Consider the following 20335-nt stretch of genomic DNA (forward strand, 5'->3'; position numbering starts at 1 on the left):
ATTATGAAGGGACAAGTCAGCTGGAAGAAGCAATAAAAGAACTAATGCTATCTGATAAGACGGATTGCTATTGTTTGGGCTGTCCATCCACACATATTTGTCCAGAGCATATTTTTAGTAGTAGAAGCAATCTAGTTACAGATCACAGAACAGCCAAACTGCCAGAAAACATGGACTGACTTACCTTCATCAAAATAAATCACAACAGGTTTGGGGACTCCCATAACTCAGAAGCCAAGGGTGACCTTGAGGGAGAAGTTGATTAGAACTGTCACACAAAGCCCAGCATTATACTTCATGGCTAATGATGCCAATTTGCCAACTGAACCATGCCTGCCTGTGTCTGCACTGCAGTTCAGAGCTGAGATGTTGCTCCTAAATACTAACTGATAGAAGTCCAGCAGTCTGACCTGCCCCGCTTTGCATGAGGCTGTTCAACTAGTAGTGTTTGAAATGCTTCAAATAGAAACAGGAAGGAACCCAAAAGCAATGGGAAAGATTTAAAAATAAACAAACAAAAAAGAAAACAACTACACCCCAATCCAATTTGCTTTCCTCTTCTACCAGCTTATTTGGCCATGTATACCAGAAAATATACCAAACTTCTTAATATTAGGTACAAAAGACTAAATCCTCCCCTGGGCAGACATCAGCTTCAGCAGAACCCTCTGCCTTTGCCTGCAAAGTGCCTGCAGCTCGCAGGGTCCAAAGCCAATGGATTAGACCCAGCAGCACCGTGTCTGCCTGCAGCCGAGAGGGACAGCAAAGGCCACAGGGAAGCAGAGAGGCTTGGCAGGCTTCACGGTGGGAAATGCCAATGGCTCATTTGTACAAAAGGACTCAAAAGAGTTTCTGCTGGTGTGTTCTGATAATTTTGCAAAAAGTAAGCACTGTTATGCCAGCTCTGTGGATCCTGGTAGATGGAAAAGCATGAGAAGGCCCAGCATTTCAGCACTGGGGGCCCCCAGGCAGGACTGACCCCCTGCAGCAGGGCTGGGACCCGCAGGGTGACAAGCAGCAACTCCTCCCCACACCCTCCCAGGCTGCTCCTACAAAGAAGGTGCCCCAAGGTCCTTCCCTTCGAGGTGGCCTGTGCAGCAGGGACCCCGAGGCTCCAAGCCCAGTTCCTTCCCACCCAGCAGGAGGCAGAGCTTTTCAGCAGAAATATGTCATTATTCCTTCAGAAGTCATGTACATTTAAATAAAGGGCTTCAACTTCGGCAGTTTCACATTTTTCAAACAAAACCTGTTAAAGCAGCACATCCCCATGCAGGCTGAGTTACTCTTTCATGAGTGTTTTCCCTGTGAACGCCAAGCTCCATTAATGCATATTCCCAGACTTTACAGAAAGTTTCTGAGGTTGGCCTTCCCAAAGGCAAGTATTTCTGCTGAAAGTTTTGATCTCGAACCAGCTCAGTCATGTTTATGAAAGCTCAGCCTTGACAGAAGGAACTTGCTTTTCATCGCAGAGGAGACATTTTTTGAACAATGTGGGATAAGGATTAAAAAAAAAAGTATCAGAAAATTCCAACTGAGGAGATATGATGAAAAATGCACAAGTGAAAACTGGGTTTCTCCAGAAAGAGGAGACTGAAAAAGTATATTCAACATTTTGTAGTTTTGTTCCTAATGGTTTAGTGCCCTTAAGATAATCTTCTTTCTTATTTTCAGTGGGATTATACAAAGTGCAGGATCTTTTGAGGTGAATAACAAACAGGTCCTCTGCTGTCAAAAAGGCAAAGATGACTACTATATTCATCCCATCCAGGTAAGACACCAAATTTAAACCATAATCACCTGAACTTCCATAGCAGTCAAAACAAGGAGAGGCTTCTCCAAGTGGCAATTCAAATTTTTGGTTCTTCCTAAAACCTCTGCCTACCCCAGAGGCAACTATGCTTTTTATTTAGGCATTTCAACTTGTCATGGGAGAGAATGAATTCAGATCACAGCCTACAGCCATCCTACTGTGGCATTATCCCAATTCTGAAATATCCAAAATATCTGAAGGGTGGTGGGGGAGGGGAAGGCGGGTGCAGAAAGACAGACAAAAAAGATAGAGACGACAAGGAGCCACTGGATAGAGGTCAGAAGTGGGAGACAAGACCTCAGGACCATTTTTTCATGCAATGCCAAGAACAGCGACAAGATTAAAACACCCTAATTAACGCTTCCTTGCATTTTGCTTAAAAACATCCAAGAAATATTCTTATGTCACTACATTAAGAAAGCACGTGGGCCATCTTCTGACAACAGAGCACACAAGTTGCCTAATGCTCCATTTGTTTTAACTTCCCTTTTCATAATTCATATATGCAGAGACCCAAGAGCAGATATTACCTACAGATAATTCCGTTGCTGCAGCCAATTTTGCCTTTCCATTATGATAAAGCCTGACATTTACACAGTGTTTAAGCAGGATGCCAGTGACTGCCAGCAGCGAACAAGATTCTCTCACTGTATTGGTGAGGGCAATTGGGCTGACCTTGGCTCAGGAGAAAAGTTAAAGTAAAAATACAAACTTCTTTACCTTCCCATTTGTGCTTCGGTAACAACCTGGCCTGCTAAAGACATAACCTGCAGGAGGTCTGGGAAGTGTGTTTAACCCCAGGGATATTTCCTAAATAGTTCCCAGCAAACAGTGGGGCTGGCTCTGTTCCTGAGCTTTGACAGTGCCCCGGCATAGTACCGATACCGAAATACAAAAAGAATTCAAAACTACTTTGCTGCTTTCTTGTTTCTCGAGTCAAACAAGGATCAAGGACAAACTTATTGGAACATACGCTCATCATATAATTTATCTATATTAGGCCTAGTGAAAATGGTTTCTTCTGCCTATTCCCGGCCTTCTTCAGCATCCCTAATGCTAATGGTGTCAGCCAGTTACTCCCCTGTGCTAGGAATTCATTATCACACTGTTCAGGCTGTTTATATGTTCAAACACTACAAAACAGACAAGACAGAGTATTAGCACCTATCTCCTAATTTGAGTAAAGTCCTTTCCTTAACAAGCTTTTCTCTGTTGTCAACAAGCTTTTCCTCAGGAAATAATGTTGTAATATTGTAACAAAGCCCTGCGTATGATCTTATTTTAAAATAATTGACTTTTTATTTATAAACTATATTTTATTTTATAACAAACCCTAGCTCAGTCACCTTCTCTCAAGCGTTAAGATTCACGTGTCCAAGTGGGGTGGCCAGCACCCAGAGGTGTTGACTCACGTGGTAGGAGATAACGTTGAGGACCAGGCCACTGAGTCCTTGTCCTGTCTCCTGTATCCTCCAGAATCCGCTGAGCATGGGCTGGGTCAGGATGTGCCTTCCACATCTTCAGGAGCTGACAGCAATTGTGATCTTCTTTGCCTCCATCCTGTTCACCCTTCTGCATCATTAGGACTTACTATCCTTCATCTCCTTATCTGGGTGTCCTCAAGAGTGTTTTCTGCTCTTGCCAGGGTGAGAACTGCTCCTTGTCTAGGCTACCCCTTGGTTTTCTCATCAGGGCTTCCTGAAAAGCTGCAGGTAGATGTGCCAGGATCTTGATAACCTGCTAATGCTGGAATCATCAACACCTGCCATTCCCATATCCCTTCCTTCTGGCACTTCCACATCTCAACCCTCCTATTCATAATGTTTTTTCTGTTATAAATTACCTTTCTACAGTGCAACTGCAGGAAATACAAGGAATTCAGTTACATCCATCATGAGGGCTGTGTTCTAGCTGGAGAGAAATATGTATATTAAATAAACAGACAGATTCTCTGTCTCTCCACCAGTGGGAAAGTTTCACTCAGTGCTGTACTTCCCTGCAAATCTTTTCTGAGTTCAACTGGCAGAGCACAGGTAAATGCTTTACCAATTGCACTGTCAACTGTTCCAGTATCAAAGCTTAACAGCAGCAGTCGCCTTTCAGTTGCACGATGCACTGCATTCCTGCCTTGCTGTTGGAACGGCGTGACAAAACGCACTGAAAGTTTGATTTAAAGACTTAACCTACATTTTCTTGACTAAAGCCATCAGTTCTCATTCTGTACTTGTTGGTCAACACAAATAATAAGGCTCTGCCTTCCTCACAGATTCCCTACACTTACCTAAACTACTCTGGATGTAAGTTATGTTTATTTTCCATCCCTGATCAAAGATATCCCATTGTTTCATCTAGGTTTTTTTGCAGGCCTCTTCAGATTTTGGAAAGCAAACTCAAGCACGCCCTATTTGGCATAGCTCTAAACAAGAAGGGAGCGGTACCTGCGTGCCTGGAGAAGAGGCACGCAGCCTTTGCCAGCTGCAGATGGAGCCTGCCAAGACAATTTTTCTTCCAGTTAGCACCTACAGAAATTGCCGCATCCCCTCTCCTCCTCCCAAGCCCTATGGGAGCACACTCACGTCCAATACAGATTTGTAAAAAGAGCATTCTGGCATGAAATGTCAGGCGAGTGTAACCCCAGAGATGAATCTGCCAGTTTTCTACTTTGCCACTCAGGTATATTGCCAAGAAATACCTCTGCTTCCCTCCATCTCAACGGAGCCCAAGGCATTGAATCTCTATCCAGATCCTACTGAACCCCTGGTCCGTAACAACTACCCTCTCCATCCAGGCCTACACTACTTCATTATCTCATTGCTTTGAATTAGCTGTCATCAGATTAAAAAAAACCTGTCGCCTCACATTTCTGATATGCTCAAAACCAAAATGATCTCAGACATTTTGGAAAACATACCCAAATCCAGATTCCTAGGCCTGACTTATACAGCTCTTCAACACACACCTGGAAGCTCAACTTGGAAGGGAAACTGAGTAAACTCAGTAAAGAAGAGCTAAGAATAATCAAACTGGGAATCCAAAATTGATTTTTTTCTTCTCTAACTCAAACCCCACATTACTGGAATGAAGAAACATCAACCCAAGGGCATTAGGAAAAGCTTTCAGATTTAGAAAGCAGTCATATGTTGCAGTTTCAAGTATTAAAGAGCCCATAAGCTGCAGTCTTATCTTCAAAACAGTAGCTGATGGTAGGTGTGCAGAAGAGAAAAATCATTAAAAGTATAACAAAATTAGGAATAGCTGCTCCTTAACTATTTCTTGTGTATATATCTGATACAGCATTTCCTCTCAAATCTTTGCCTCACTGAGCTTTCAGCCGCATTTCACTCAAAGCAGGGCAGTATCTCTGGGACGATGTATTTTCATTCTGCAATAGCTGGTAAATGTCCCAGGACTGCTCCCCTGCTTTTCTATAGGCACGGGGACACGTATAAGGTGTCACAAAGCAAGAAAGAGAGTGAGCCTGCAGTGCACAAGCTCTGAATACCTCTGGGTACGTGTTTGGGAGTGTGACACAAAGAAAGCCGGGCTTTTGTGCTGACTCCAGAGGCTGCAGCCCCATCTCTCCATCTCAGCCATGGCAACCACAGCTCACTCTGGACTGCTATTTACGGAGGGTCTATCTCCAATAAAAGCTTCATAAGACATAAAATCCCTTAACAGGCAGCTATCCAGGAGTCTACTTTTCGTAATAGGAACGCTTTAGAAATAGAAGGATTTTAGCCTCTTACAATGCCTTTGAATTTTAACATGATAAATCAACCTATTCTTCTGATCAGCGCTAAAAAGAACAAATCATTATCTCACAGAGAAAAAATAACTACGGTCACAAAGACCCAAACTCAAGTTCGAGTCACTCCAACCAACCCTGCACAGCAGGCTGACCATTTTGGTAGCGTCTTCAAATGGGTACTGCTGTGTTTCACATTAATATAACTCCCTGCTGGGGTTTGTCCTTGTGCCCTTGACTTCCCCAGCAGAACCTGGGGCTGCAGCTCCTCCACAGCTGGAGGTCACACTGGCCAGAATTAGCTGTCCCAGGAAGCAGATGGTTTGGAGCACATCAGATTGACACTCAGTTTGTCAAAGCTATTGGATGCCAGCAGCCTCCAGCCTCATTGTTCTAAGAGCTGGCAACAACAACAACAACAAGGAAAAAAAAAAAAAGCAAGCCCACAGAAAAACAATCTAAAAATAAGAGAATTGCAAAGGATGACAGTTAAAGGTAAATTATTTCCTGTACAGCGTAATTTCCATACAGAATAAGTTCCTGAAGAGGGACATTAAGCAAAGAATGCAACTATGTTTGGGAGATAAGTAGGCAATTTTCTAAAGATGAAGATGGTAGGCGCAGAGAGAAAAGAAAATAAAGCAAAGGAAAAGGACACACTCATCACTCAACAGCCTCTTTTCTTTTCAGAAGTGTTTCACACTTCTGTGAAACACTGATAGTATAATAACAATAAATGCAGCAGGGTTTCACCAAGAGGAAACAGTCTCTCCTAATGACTAAGAGCAAACCTGCTAAAGATGAACAACTACACAGCTTCTGAGGAAAACCACACACACTCTGCTGCAAGATGGGAGGAGGCACAGAGCCCAAGAACACAGGCTGCAGCACAGCGGCTCGGGCACAGCACGGCCCGTCTTGTGCTGAGCTGACTCTGCCAGCCCTCTCGGTTGGGCACTTGGCAGACGGGTGATGAGGAGCAAACCTGGGGCAGATCCTGCCTGGTGGCACCTGCACCACAGCACCTCTCGCCCTGCTGCCTTCAGACAGCTCAGCCCTGGCGGAGAAGAGCTACACAAATACTATTAGTATCAATAAAGCCTTCGTACTTACCAGCTGTCCAAGCCTTGCTCCCAGTCAAGCAGAATGAGGTCTCCTCTTTGCGTTTAGCAGACTGTGTCATTGACACTAGAAAACACTGCATTACTGTCCAAGAGCAGCGAGGGTTGGCTGCTCCCTCAGGGAAAGCAATTTGGGAGGCAGGGGTGACCCCAACATAGGCAGAGCCATCATCAACAGGGCAGTGCCCCCTCAGAGTCCAAGCGTCCATCAACTGTCCTGCGCATGGCATGCAATGAACCAGGCCCAAGGTCCATCCAGTCAAGGCTTCTTAGTGCCTCAGGCCAGGACACCTGCCTCTCCTCCCAGCCAGGTGTCCCCTCACCCATACACACACTGAAACTCGGGTGACCACGGACGGGGAGGCCCCTGGTGAGGCTGGTGGATCAGAGCATTCCTGGGATGCACCAGTCTGACATGCTGGATGGGACAATGGTCCCAGAGGAAGAGGTGCCACACAGTCTCCAGTCTGCGTTGTGCTCCAGGGATAAATAGTCAAAAGAGCAGCTGAGCACCCACCCATGTGAGATCCAGATGTAACAACATTCACTTGAGAAAACTCTGGCAAAATGCAGAACCTGGATTACGTATGGCAGTATTCCTGCAAGAACAAGCCCTCTGCTTCAATGAGTTCAAGCATCCTTTCCATCTCTGCTGGAGAAAGCGAGGACTTGTTTGCAGCAGGACTTCACACACTGAAGCACAGCAATGGGGAGGCATGGATGTAGATAACAGGCAGGATCCTTGGGGCACCAGTCCCATCTCCCCAGCTACACAGTGGTCTGCAAAAGCCACAGCATCCTCTCCATCTGTGAAGCAAGAATGAAGATAAATATCACTTTTCTGCAGTCTGAAAGTGCCTTTTGTCTATTTGAAAGACTTCTCCATACCTAACTAGTTAGCTTGCCATAACTCCAGCACCTTAAGCATCCCTGTTGGGACTGAAAATAAAATTCGGGTTTCAAACTGCTCTGTCAAACTCCTGAGAATCATCTGTCATTAGCTACAGCTAATTTAGCAAAGACATTTCTGTAGCCAGAACATTTAGTGCTGAGTGAGCGCCAACAGTTAATAGGAGTCGTCATCTTGTAGTAGGTGAACAATGTTCCGGATCTGTCAGCCCATGGAAGACAAAGCTTCCCTCTCTTGCAGGGGCAGACAAAAGATCACGTTTGTGTGCAACTCTAAGGGTGAGAGCCCCACGATGTACTTGGGGTTCTCACTCTCATTCAGTGTATCTTTGCAGTAGAACTGCTACCCAGGCAAGAAATTCACTAGCTGGTAGGATAACTGCTCTTCCCAAGGTTTCCCAGTTCATAACAAAAACCTTGTTAATATATTAAGCAGAGATAAAAGAAAGTCAGAAGTATTTGGCAGTGAGGAATTTAACTACAGAGATTTACATCAGTTAAATACGCAATCGAACCTGTTTACAGACCACTATGTGTCTGGCATTACCAATAAATCATATTCTGTTTCTTCCCTTTAATTGCCCTGACTGTGTTAACAAAATTAGAAGAGCCTAACAAAACAGAAATCGCAGATTATTTTGAAAACAAAATGAGCAGCCTGAGGTACTGTGGCATATTGCTGAGAGAACACAGGTGGCTCTGAGCCTCAAAAGGTAATGACTATCTATACGCTGTGCTATAGGGCTTGGTTGCACTTTGATGAAATACTCTGTCTACAAGCTGGCACAACACATTTGTTTTCAGAGCTATTAAAATCAGCAGTAGAAAACACCATTTTTATGAAAACCCACAGCAAGATAATAATTTACAGACCTATTGTATGAGCATAAGGGTTTTGTCCTTTGGGCTAAAACCTCATTATTTTTCATCTCATCCATTTGGATTTCTTTTTTACCTTAACAAACACAGGTGTAAAAATGTAAGTACCACTATGCAGTTACATCTAACAAACTGCATATTGCACAGACAGGTGCTGTGAAGGTGTTCTCGTCTATTATTGAAGGCGTTATTATCTGACTTCCAAGGTAACACATTGTACTGTGAGCTACACTTGTGCAGCTACCAACTTGTAGTGAACCACTGCAGTACAGTGAACAATTCATTAATTGCTATCAGGGCTGAGAAGAAGTTAAGCCTCCTGTGAAGGCACAAAGATATACTGAGATAACCATGTTCCATAGAGAGTTTTTCTGAAAATTAAAACATCATGTCTACAAAGGTTACTGATCAACAATCGAATTCTTCACTTAGGAAAGAATTACAATTTAAAACTTATCTGTATGATTTGCCCAATACTCTACAACTCATTTTCTGTAATATTTAGACGTTCTTCTAGAATCCAGGGAAATGGTGCTTCAGCCTCCCCATAGATCTTCTTGTCATTTTCGTGCAGCAGCAGGATTTTGTGCAGTGCTGCGGTACCTCATCCATACTTACCACTACAGTGCCTTAAAAAAAAAAAAAAAAAAAAAAAAAGCCTTCATGCTTGCAAGTTTATAGTTCACGTCTTTTCAACAGACCATTCCCTCTAGGATCTTGGTGCAGAAAATGAAAGAGGCTTCCTTGTGCCCTTTGAAAGCTTCAGCTGTAACCCCCCCCAAAAACAACTGAGTGTTCAGCACCCACAATTGAGGCAACCCCAGGGCACTCTAGAGATCTCCCAAAAGATACTTTTCATGATCCCTCCTGGGTGCTATGCACTGGTGTTAAACAACTCATCTCATTTTCCAAATAAATACGTTGTAGAAGTTTAAGGTTAGGCCACAGCTTTTAAGATCCTTTGCAGCTTCCCACCCTCCTCCCCGCATGGCTGCCCCTCTTCCTCCCCTTTTCTGCATCTGCCACCCCACTCTATTTTTGTCATGCTCACTAAACCTCTCAGGAAAAATTATCATCTCAGCCACCTGTTCTAAATTGCTCTGACAAGAGGCAGGGGTCTAAACAAGAGCACGATTCTATTCTAGGATCTATGTTCCTCATCATAACAGGAAGATACAGTCAAGCTCTTTCTGGACCAATGGAAATAGCTACTGGGGAAAAAAAAAAAATCAGTCTCCACGTCCCCTAAATCAGAAAAGAATATCCAGTGCTCCAAGAATACAGTTGGCAAAGTCAAGAATCAGAAATATTATTAGAATTTTCTTTTACTCCGTATTTATTCCAATTAGATGCATACAGATCAAATAGCCATTGCTGTTTCACCTGCTCTAGAGACGGAGCTGCAACTGCCTTTAAAAATAGCTAGAAAATATACCTAATTCTACTACAACATCGATCAAATCTCTGCTTAAATTTAACATGTAGCTTCTTACAGAAGTTTCCTCCAAAGAGTTCCAGAGGCACCACCCTACCCTAACTGTACACTAATTGAAAAAAAGTCATCTCTTCTCCAAAGCATGTTGTTCAATGCCATCAACCTCTCTAAAGAAGTATCATTTTAAAAGTAGTAGCATTTCTTTTGCACAAATGCCAAAAACCTACTTGTTTCAATTAAGGAAACGCAGCAAGGTCCATCTTGTCTATCACTCTAGCTCCTTCAGCATCTTACCTTTTGTAAAACAGAGAGTGAGGCCCCTTATTCAGTAAAGTATTTTATCATACATTGAGGTTCCACCAGAATCAAAACACTTCATTAAATCAGGGCCTATGTGGTTAATGATTTCTGCACTACCAAGAAGAACGTTGGACGACACCATTATTTTTCAGATTCAGGCAAATATTTGAACACAGTTCAACAAAAAAGCAGCCTCGATCTTCAGACCACAAAGAGATCCTTCTTCCTTCATTCAATTCACATACAGCAATAAAAGACTCGTATCCAAGGGATTTTACTTTGCCTGGTGGATAACACAACTGGGGTCAGGCAGTGACACAAGTGTGTCTTCATTGCATTTGACTCAGGTTCAACAAACTTGTGTGGATTCAGCTGTCAAAGGCATGGACGGTGTTAACGCTTCCATAAGGGCAGAGCACTGGGTCAGATCAAGGCAGCCGCCAGCTCGCAGCCACAGGACTGCACCCTTACAAACAATGAACACAGACAAATGTTACCTGTCGGTGCTCATCATCCCACTGGTTTGTCTGAACTTGGTAGATCTCAAGAATTACATTTAACAGAAAAAAGATAACCTTCTCCCCCTGCTCCCATCCAGATTATAATATATGAAATCAACTGAACAATCAGATGAAGCTTACAATTATTTTTTTTTGGGGGGGGGCGCTCAGAACCAATTTTCAATTTAACTATATGAAACGTGATTTGATGCAGCCTATTTAAATGAGCTCAACAGGAGAGTCACCTGGTGTAATTTGCTTGAGAATTATATCTTCCCACATCCTTCAGCAGCCCTGTCCTTCTCCATACCCACATACACTTTCTTAGCCATGTACAGAGTTGCTTTAAATAACAGAATATCATCTGTCAGAAAATCCATTAAAGCCACAATACATTAAAATGAATTTGCATATGCCAGACCCTCTGCAGTATCTCATTTCCTGACGTTCATTAGTTGCCATGCAAAGGCAGGTAAAACTGAAATTCAAAACAACAAATTATTGCTGGGTTGAATACTGAAAAGCTGTTCTTGAGAACTTGTGCAGATGCGGTAAACGAGAAAAGGTTTTGCTTTGTTTTAAGACATTGCTGGTAGGATTCCAAGGCAGAGGGACAGCTCACACCTATGTAAATAAGTAGCCCATTTGGGCTACTAGTATTTAAGCCATCTATTATCTAAGACTTAGATAGTCCTTAGATTCTAGGCACCATAGTACTCAGTAAGTACTTATCAAACTCACTCAGGATTTCAAGTAGCAGTACTGAAGATATTTCAGAACACTTTTCTCTCTATTATTCCTCAGAGCCTCAATCTTGCCCCCACAGACAAGAAGAAGAAAGAGGACTAACAGGAAGACATAAAAGCTGCGTCCCTCCCCATTGCAGCAAGGACAGGCATCAGCAACTCCAGCGTCAGCCAGCTCCCGATCTCCTGTATCAAACACATGGTGCTGTGAGCAGTTAAAGACCAGAGTAAATGGATTTATCCCAGGCAGGAGGAATAAAGCCAATTCAGTGTAATAATACAAACATGTCCAGACATTTAATAATAATCGGTTAGTGGGATAAGAATAGCTGTAAGCTATGGAGAATGTTGTATCTGGGATGCATTTTTACTCTCCTAAAAGTAATGCTGGGGCAATACATTTCATTTTATATCCAGTAGTAAATACCACTATGATTTACTGCAATTTCAAACAGAAGCAAGCAACTAACACACAGTGATATGTACCATCATCTGAGCATGAATTCATAATAACATTTAATCAGCCATTTGCTAGAAAAAGGATATCTGCCTGTTGGATTGCCTTTAATCAGTACTAACAGAATTAAAAAGAAACATATTTTGAAATGGAGATAAAATTAGATGTGCCATTAAACTGGTTCTCTCTCATGACTGAGACTTTGTGACTGCAGACACATCTGATGCGCCCAAGGGCCCATCCCCATTTTCCTTCCTGTCAGTTGGGGACTTTCCTTCAAGGATACTGGATCAGACTGGAACTGAAGTAGGATTGGATTTTATTTTTTCCTTTGAAAGCTCAACATACAGTCACACTGGGCCACGTTGTAGATGGCACTGTACACTTCCCATAATTAACTCTGTGCCTTCCCTTTATCCTTCACTTTTGGGGCTGTGCTAAAAAAAAAAAAAAGTAAAGTGATGTTTTCTCTTACCACTATAAGATTTACTTTTAACTAAAAAAAAAAACCAAAACAAAACAGATTGAAATTAGGCAAAAGGTAAAATACCTTAAAGTGTTAGAATATTTTGTGTCTTGTTAAATACATTGTGGAAAAGTTGATAGATTTCTTTATGTCCAACAAAGCAAACAAAGATATGAAGAATATTCCTAACCCTTGAGAAAGGATCCGAAAAAAACCCAAAAAGGTATTCAGACACAAGCAGATCCCCCTTTATTTGTTCTGACAGTTCATGCTCTGCCTTTCCAAACAAGCCAAACTTATACATTGATAAAGTCAAAACTCTAAAATATATGTAGGCACAGAAGCTGGACAGCAAGGAAGGTGGTGGGGTAGGCCTGTGCATCAGGGAGTGGTTTGACTGTCCAGAGCTGACAATGGTGACAACAGGCTGGAGTGTTTGTGGGTGAGAAGCAGGAGGAAGGCCAACAAGGCCAATATCCTGGTGGGAGTCTGTTACAGACCACCCAACCAGGGTGAAGAAGCAGACGAAATATTCTATAAGCAGCTGGGAGAAGTCTCATGATCTCTAGCACTTGTTCTCATGGGGCACTGGAACTTAGCAGATGTCTGCTGGAAATACAACAGCAGAACCAGCGAGGAGGTTCCTGGAGCACGTGGAAGAGAACAACCTGACACAGCTGGGGATGGAGCCAACTAGGGAAGACACCCACTGGACCTTTTTGTGAACAGAGAAGGACTTACGGGTAGTGTGATAGTCAGAGGCCATCTTGGGCATGGTGATCACAAAATGATACTTTTCTACTTTTGGAGAAGTCAGGAGGGGGAACAGCAGAACCATGGATTTCTGGAGGACAGCCTTTGACCTGTTTAGCAGACTGGTTGGCAGAGTCCCTTTCGAGGCAGCTCTGAAAGGCAAAAGAGTCCAGGAAGGCTGGACATTCTTCAAAAAGGAAATCTTCAAGGTGCAGGAGCTGTCCCCGTGTGCCAAAAGATGAGCTGGCGGGGAAGATGACCAGCCTGGCTGAGCAAAGAGCGTTGGCTGGAACTAGGGAAATAAAGGAGAGTTTATGACCTTCAGAAGAATGGGCAGGCAGTTCAGGAGGAATATGAAGACACAGTGAAGTTACACAGAAAGAAAATTAGAAGGGCCAAAGCCCAACTAGAGCTGAATATGCCTACTGCCATGAAAGTCAGCAAAAAATGTTCCTGTAAATACATGAGCAACAAAAGGAGGGCCAAGGAGAATCTGCATCCTTCACTGGATGCAAGGTAAACAGCAAGAAACGATGAGGAGAAGGCAGAGGTACTAAATGCCTTCTGCCTCAGTCTCCAACAGTAAGAGCAGTTGTGCTCCAGGTACCCAGCCCCCTGAGCCAGAAGGAAGCCCCAATAATCCCAGGGGAAATGGCTGGCAACCTGCTACACCACTTGGACACCCACAAGTCTATGGGGCCAGATGGGATACATCCAAGGGTTCTAAGGGAGCTGGCAGAGGTGCTCACCAAGCCACTTTCCACTATTTATCAGCAATCCTGGCTGACTGGGGAGGGTGGCAAATGTGACACCCATCTACAAGAAGGGCCAGAAGGCAGATTCAGGGACCTACAGGCCTGTCGGTCTGACCTCAGTGCTGGGGAAGGTCATGGAGCACTCATCCTGAGTGCCATCACGTGTAGATGAGCTCCTTTGCCTCCCTCCCTCTGCATTCCTCTGTCTGTAAAAAGCAGCTTTCACTTTCTTTGACAAGTGCTATCTAGAAATGTGCACTGAAAAAAGATATATCACTTACTAGTGCTTTGTATGACAAAATTATGTTGCTCCCAAAACCACAATAAAACTGGACTTCCTTGCCTATATAATTCACCTTTTTATGTCACATTCCCAAAGTTACGTGTTTTACCCATAAAACAAATGACATGGCTTTGATGGAGAATTCCTGAAAAATAATGTCTTAAAGCAATACAGCATTACAACTTCAGGTCCTTTATGTGAAGTCCCTATCTATATCCATAAATATTTAATTTAACTGAAAAGCTGTCAGATGTTACCTATGCTTCTAAGAGTCTCTGCTCTGTTGTTTTTTTCTAGACACATTTTGCTAAAAACCAAGAATTCTTGAGAACAGTTCACCTGGGATGGTACTCACATGTATCAAACTCTAGGAGAAGAAATACGATTTCTTCCATTTATTGCCATGAGAAACTTCCTATACTGTAGATACTGTATTTTGTGCGTGTGTTGTTTACACATTTGACATATGCAATACCACATCTTCATTACACTTACCCTTACATTACTCCAACTTGTATATAAGGACTGAAGTATTACCAGAGTTCAAAGCACAAAATCATTTCTTAATCTACATTAACATATAGCTTAACTGACTTTATATTGCCTTTTGGCAGCAGTACATCTACTGTATTTGTATTTTAGTTCACATGCCACTTTCAAGGCTCCAATATTTCACCACAATTACAAATTAATGAGATAGGTAGTCTCTGTTACAGAGATAGCAGCAATCTGTAAAAGGGTATTAAGAAAAGTAGTAATTTATTGGCTCATGAAGGTTCCAAGTGAGCAGTCACATTACCATGACAGCAGGTCAAGAGACTCATTAGCCAGCAGTTATAAGATAGACAACTCAGTATTTTTATAATAGCAGGATGTACAAGCAACATACACTTTAGGAAACACAATTACTGGGGCGCTGACATTCAATTTGATTGTATCTCCCAACCCACCTGAAGCCCCTGGGTACCTGTTGTGGGGGTGGCTCATTGCTGTGTGCCCCTACAAGGGGAAAGCTGTTCCAAACATCCAGCTTTGCTTCATACACTGCTATATTACAAAAAAAAAAGAAAGAGTGCAAACTGCAGAGAGATGAGCATCTGCTGCGCCCCTTAGCTGGGTACCCAATCCTCACAACAGCTGCATCCCTCATACCAGAACACCACAAACCTCAACCTGGAAGGAAAGGAAGCATGACCTGCATTTGAAATTTGGGAGTGGGGACAAGAAGAAGGGAAAGCAGATGATGGATGTAAAGAGGAAAAAATAATATATGTGTGTGGGCCTGGAGGAGAGATAGAGCATCAAGACAGCATTTACAAAATGCTCGTTCTCAAACTGAGGAGAAAGAGTGTTGAAAGCCTTCACCTTGGAAAAAATCCATGTATGACATGGTGCAAAACTGAATAAATTAACAAAAATGAAGGTGTTAGATCCTAATAAAATAAAGTGGTATGGTTCCAGTGATTCCAGTGATACTCTGCTGTTTTACACCCACTGAGGATGGCTCTAGTTCATTTTAAAAGACCTTCAGTTTCAAAGGAATGAAATTTACAGACGGTCTAAAGCTTCTTACTGCAATTCATTCACAGAGAGGGGAAACAGACTCAAATAACTTTGCAGCAATACACAGTTCTTGTATGAAACAGCAATGCCAAAAGGGTGACCAGATACCTTGTTTAAATTGGCTGAAGGTTTGGCTGGCATGTCTTGTCTCTCCCATCCTCCCTCTCTGGTCAGACACTCCACATCCTTTGTCTCCAGTACGAAGGATTAAAGCAGAGACATACAAGTGTTTTTGTCTAAATCAGATACGTAGAATGTAGTAATTGCCTCTGAATGTGCTTCATGACCGATATCAGCAAACACCTTAATTATTAATTGAATTTCTTCAAACTAACAGTATCAAAGCCTAATACATCAACTCTTATCACAACTGCAGCACTCCAAGACTTCAACATTATTTCTAATTAAACACATGGGTACCTATATGAAAAGAAAAGAACACGAGCTTGGTTATTTTCATGGATTTCTGATGTTCCCTAAATTTTGCAAGAAGCCATCTCTCTTAAGCACTGGGTTATTTCTCATTAAGAGCCAATTTATTTTTTTAATCAGAACATCAGATATTGCCTTCCCTTAGAAGTATTTTGCCCTAATTTTGGTCTCACCTAAAAATGGCAATGCTAAACTAGCATAAAAATCAGAGTGAGAACAGAATCACAACCAAATCCAGAGTCCAAAACCAAACAGACCTACAAAGGCTTCGTTCAGTTGATACCTGTATTATTCAGGCTTTTCATCAATCTCAGCTTTTAACGCTCATTCCCCTCAGTCACTTTTTTTCCACATAACACATCGTTACACTGTGGAGTTAATTGCCACAGGATGTTTGGAGGCCAAAGACATTTAACAGGTCAAAGAGATTACCAAATAGATGAACAGAAAACAGATTCATTGGGGAATACTGTCAAGAGTTCAATGCCAAGTTCAAGGTCCTCAAACTGAATGTCACTGGAAAGACCAATGCTCCCTCCTAGTCTGGCTCCTTCCTCTTGTACAAAGCCACTACTAGAGAACGTAACATGCTCCACAGCCCTGTGGTGTGACCCTCACAGCTGTCCCCTGTTCCTCATCTCTGTGCAGAATCACATTGCTGCTGCCATTCCTAAACATACAGGACAGCAGACTCAAAAGTGAAGGGACAGATGTTCAGCAACTGCAAGTTATAGGGGTAATACATAAACAAGGCAGTAAACTAAAGGAAGATTTTTTAAAAAAAAAGAGCAGCACAGTAACTGTAAAGTAAGTTTAGCTTTTTCTTGAAATCCTAGCGAAAAACAGCTACATTAGATGGAATACAGGTCAATCCAAAATTGCTGCTCCCACCTCAGTTGAATGCACCATCCAGGTCCAGGGCTACTATCTTGTCTCAGCAAAACCCCTGAGTCTTTGCACAATTTGAACGCAGACTTTCCATGAGAAGACGGGCTTCACCACAGCGGCAGTTTTTAAAATCTTACTGAACTGCTTCTCAAACCCTCTGTGTTTTGGGAGGAAAATGAGCCTGGTGATTTCCCTGGAGGGCAGTGGCAGTTGTGGCTGTCCCCAGTGGGTTCTGCTCCTCGTCTCCCAGCACCACAGCACAGAGGACACTGCCCTGGGAACAGAAAGCTTTGACAGCAAGCAGCAAATGCCATAACCCTGGTTTCTCATTTGTAGCGACCAATGAGTCCAAAATAGTCGCTTCATCTGCTCCTGAAGATCTCATTCACGTCAGCCACCTGGCTGGCAAAAAAAACCCCAACAGACTGTTGTCAGGACAGATGCTGCCCAAACCCTTGAAAGCCTCAACCAGAACAGCAGGCATAGCATCATGAGGTAGAAAACACTCTGTTTAAAGAATTTTTAATGAACTGGCTAGGCTCTAAAAGCATATATGGCAAATTATCCTCTCTTCTAATTCCATTACAAAAGAGAAATGTTCAATCACATTTATAAAAATAGCCTAGAAACATAACAATCTCTAATAAACCAAACCCATGGTGACAAGGAGCATTTTACTCTCATTCTGCAACATGAACTAAGAGATTAGTCCCCGACTCACTTCTCTTTCAAGCCAAGAATCCCGGAGTTCAGTGTTTGAAGAGGCATTTTCCAGGAGTTCTGCAGAACAATTCCAGTGAATCTTCAAATCAGTAATTACTTTAAGTCAGCAGAACTGCGTCTAATTATTCCAAAGTAGTTGTATGTATTTTCCTACATATTAGGATAAACTATTAGGATATTTACAAAACAAAACATAAATGGGCAAGTTACCGTCATTTTAGAAATATCCAGGTGAGCACTTGCAAATTTCAACAGAAAACACTTCAGTGTCTGCAGTTATACATTTCCTGCTCTTGATTCTTTGCTAACAATGCACACTTAAGTTTTTCAATAAATGTAATGCTAACAAGTAATACATTCCTCTTATAAGAAAACAGCCTGACTGACCTCTGTATGCCCACAACATTGAACCGAGCCAACCAGCTGACTGCTTCCAGCTGAAACCCTGTCCCCAGCCTGCAATCAAACACTAGAGAGGAACCTTCTGGGGCCTTGGAACAGCAGCCACAACGCAGACTTGGGGAAAAAACAAATACATAAAAAAATCTAGTGAGTACTGCCAATTGGTGGATTTCTTATTTCTGTTTTCCTTTGCCTCCAGCATTGTATCGTAAAACACACATTTCCATTTTCAGCTTTCCTATGCAATTAAACCGGGAAGGGCTTTTTGTTGTCATCTCTACAGGTACAGATCTTCACCCAAGCCTGAATTTACTGAGGCATCAAAAGAATGATCACACCTACACACATTTGGTTTGTATCCTTGCAACATCTTGTTTAAAAGAATAAAAGGCAAAATAGCCTGGACAAAATGCTTTTAATATATATGAACGTGACTCTATATATATACATACAGAGTCAAACAAAACCATACCAACACATACACCATGCCACGTATGCCAACACACATATATCACAGCCAAGTTTTAAGGCTGCATCTTAATAATAATTCAAATTAAGACAGTGAAACAAACATAGAATCACTTAGGTTGGAACAGACCTTTAAGATCATTGAATCCAACTGTAAACCTAAATGATAATGATAATGCAGTCAGCTCAGGTTTAACTACAATTTCTTCAGTTATAAGCTAGTGATGGGTGGACTTCAAAATCTCAGACATTTAGTAACAATTTCTGGCCAACACAGGCACTCTGTCATTAATCTCTTGCCCACCCTCAGTCCTCCCGTCTTTTTCCCCTCCTCCTGTACCTCTCATACTTACACCCACTTCTCTCTCTGACGTCTGTCATGACATTATCCGATTTTCTTTCACTTTCCTTTGTATCATGTTCCCCTTTCCTCCACACGGTAATAGAGGGATATCTTTCCAATAGCTGGAAGGAACAGATATAAAAACCCCTTTCTGAAGGCATTAAGCCTTTTGAGTATCACAAATTGCACTACAATGCTGTGCCGTTTACAAAGTTCAAAGAACTAGAGCTGGCACCCAGCATGGGAACTGAATATTTATTTCCCGGACAGAAATGTCCTCCTGGAAGTCTCTAGTAGGTCCCTCTGCCCTTATCCTGAAATCAGGGTAGACACATGGATGCTGACCTGCTGGGCTTTCCACCAAAATAAAACCAAAGGTGACCTGCAGAAGAGATTGGGCTTTGCATCCATAGTTGGCTCACAGATTTCTTTTAAAAGCCAATGGAGTGAGTGTGCATGAAATTTGAGAGAACTTCTGGCAAGCCTGGCTCACAGGGGAGCTTAAGCGCTCACCCTCCTTTAAAGGCTGGCCAAAGGACCCCAAGGTACAAATCACTTTCCACTCAACTCTTGTCATCTGGAAGGATGATAAAAGACAGCAGACTGAAGGAATCCCATGTGCTAAACCCCCTTTCAGCCTCATTCTTTATTCATCATTGTATCTGAAAAAAGTCAAATCCCAAATTGAGGCTGCTGCACATACAGAAACATCTTTGGCAGAGCAAAAGGAGCCCTCCACATGCATTAATATTTTGTGCTAATAGTTGTATGCAGAGATGCTAGGTAAATCAGAATTCCCATGCGCTCACACATACACACTGTCCCTGTCCTAGACAGCAACTGTATCCTGGCTGCTTCCATGCTCAACACAACATGTGCACAAACTGCAACCGTCTCTGCTTACATACATCATATAGGTTGGAGTTTTATGACATTTTCATGGAAATTCAGTTCAGTGCTCAATTTGCCCTTATTTAAGCACTAATTTCAGTGAAGTGGTTTAACAAAGCAATTATGAAAAAGAGGCTCTAATCTTGCACTGACTGAGTGGGGGAAAGCTCAGAATGTAGTAGACAGACTAACGATGTAAATGCAATAGAAGCTATGTGTTTCATGCTTAATGCATTCAGTTGGTAAGTGATTCAGTTATGAAAGTGACAGTTCAGCCTCCTTTTCTAAATGTATAACACCAATGAAACAACAAAACACTAACACCTCATGCAAGCTTTAATAATTATACTTAGCAACCTCTCTTGTTTCCGATACTTAACACTCACTCTTGTTTTCCTTCTTAATGTATGTTTATCCATTTTATTTAGAACTTCTCACTGTAAGATATAATCAGATACTTTAGAAA

This window comes from Streptopelia decaocto (genome assembly GCF_964273445.1).
Source record: "Streptopelia decaocto genome assembly, chromosome: 6".
NCBI lineage: Eukaryota > Metazoa > Chordata > Aves > Columbiformes > Columbidae > Streptopelia > Streptopelia decaocto.